Source organism: Pieris rapae, chromosome 17 (genome assembly GCF_905147795.1).
Source record: "Pieris rapae chromosome 17, ilPieRapa1.1, whole genome shotgun sequence".
Classification (NCBI taxonomy): domain Eukaryota; kingdom Metazoa; phylum Arthropoda; class Insecta; order Lepidoptera; family Pieridae; genus Pieris; species Pieris rapae.
Window position 1 is genome coordinate 6,736,490 of NC_059525.1, and position 2,353 is coordinate 6,738,842.

The 2,353-nt window shown below is 28.0% G+C and overlaps 1 non-coding gene across 1 annotated transcript; it reads right to left on the minus strand.

Annotated features, from left to right (window-relative positions):
* Nucleotides 1-505: 505 nt before the first annotated feature.
* On the minus strand, nucleotides 506-579 carry Trnat-agu. Its single transcript has one exon. It is a non-coding gene; the product is annotated as a tRNA-Thr (tRNA).
* Nucleotides 580-2,353: the final 1,774 nt, after the last annotated feature.

Here is a 2,353-nt window from a genome sequence, read left to right on the forward strand (position 1 = left end):
CGAAAGTCGTATTTAGTTCACGGTTAGTTTTAAATTGCAGTTACAGCATGCAACGTAAATTATGATAGAAAAAGTTCATTTTATTTTAACGAGATTTTTCAAATACTTTAAAACCTTAAAGGTTTTCTTTGACTGCCTCAGAGACTTAAAAATTATAATATTTCTTACAGCAGGTGTACGTTTTGTATACAAATGAACGTCTTTAAAAAATATTTTAGCCAGCTCTGAAATGAAGGGTGCAGAACGGACTAGAAGAATTGGCAGGAAGCATCCCTTTAATTCAAAGTTTAAGTTTTAAAGATAATAAATAAATAAAAAAGTGTTTTTTCTTTTTAAGTACGTGTATTAAGATCTCATCTATATTTAAATTCCAAAAACATATAATAAAACAATTGCCAGTTTGAAAATTAATTATTTTATTAAACATTAAAATGTCTTATAATTATAAAACTTGGAAATAATTAACAAACATTACCAAGAAAAAAGTAAAAAAAAAACAAAAACTAGGCACCACCGAGATTCGAACTCGGGATCTCCTGTTTACTAGACAGGCGCTTTAACCAACTAAGCCATGGCGCCGATAGGAATGGTTTTGAAATTTTCATACATTCTCGGATTTACCATACATTGATAAAGTTCCTACATGTTTTAATAATGTAAATACATACATAAATGTTATTACTTCTGTGATACAAGGTTAAAGATATACTAAATTAAACAAAACATGTTTACCAATTCTATACAGTGCCTAATCGGAGGAGCGAATCATATTCAAAGATATAACTTAAACTTAAATATATATAATTACATACTTATTTATTTTATAATCTTTGTATCTACTACTTATCATTTATTGCCAATATTTTATGACCATAATAGTTATTATATCTCTCAGTTTATTATCTCAAGTTTAAATCTTTATGGTACTCTTTAACAGATAGTAAAAAGTTATTAGGAAAATACGTGTTTTAGTTCGATAATAAATGCGATTTCACGTTTAAAAATATTTAAATATTATATCTTATTACAATAGTAATAAGATTTCAATTGTAGAAATATATGACCTTGGCAGTAAAGTGACCGTAGCTTTTTTAACTTAGGAAAATAATAAGCAAAACATGAAATTTGAGTTAGATCTTTATTTAATAATACCGCTGGATACGCTTTAAAAAGGAATTCCAGGAATAGGACTGATCTTCTAAAAAGGGCTAAGATTATTTTTTTGTTTGATTCGCTGTATTACATTAGTCAACGAATTATATAGGTTAATGGATCTTTTTGATTGTCTCTTGAGTGATCTGACAAAAGTTCTACTGTTTGTTAGTGCATATAGATAATATACATTTTGTTTAGATTTTTTATATAATTCTTTAGCTTGTGTTTCCTAATTACTTTCTTTAATTCTTTCTTATTTGTGTTAATATTTTATTTGCATTTTTAGTTTTTTTTAAACAAATAATATAATTTAAAAAGCAGAATGGATTTATTTTTTTAATTTATTTTGCATATAGATTTTTTTTAGTGGTCGAATATCTCAATCACCGTATACTTAAAGGACATAAAAGATATTTTTCTGAACCGCCACAGTAACCTCTATGTGTCATATTATAAATTCATTACGCTAGACAACTTAAAAAAATCAGTGACAATAATCTTAAATAATAGAAGTAATAAATAAGTGACAAAACTACGTAAATCGAAATCCTATTGAAAGTTTGTAGTAAATCCATTAGACCCCAAATTCATCTAGTGTTGTTTCCCACGGTGTGTCCCGACACCCGGATAACTAATTAATTAGCATTGTTTAGGAGGCAATTTCAATCTGATGAATTTATTCTATACAGAAAATTCGCTACTAAAACTGTACGGTACATGATTTAATTTTAATAAAATTGATTTTATTATAAATAGGCGAATTTATTACACTATTAACATAACGCCACTTTTTTTTAAATAAATATTTTCTTGATATTTCCCCGACAATGTAGTCTTCGGAGGTATTAAATAGCTTACATAAATGGTATTGGTAACTCGGATGATAAAACACTACTACCTATTTCTTTCAACTACTTTTTGTATGACCTTTACTGCAAATCGCAAAAAGATGCCTCTTAATTTAATGTTGAACATTTTTTCCTTTATCGTCGGTATAAGTCGCTCAGAACATGTATCGCCACATTAAGAGTCTCGCTCTTAAAAATCCGTAAATAATTACTGCGCGAAACATAAAATGGAAGAAGCCTTTATTTTCCTCCGAGAATTGATGTACAAAAAGCTTTACAAAAATTATGGTTGCTACATGATTAAGCGGTTGGCTAATGGTCGTTCTGTCTTTGTGCGCATTAAGCACTCG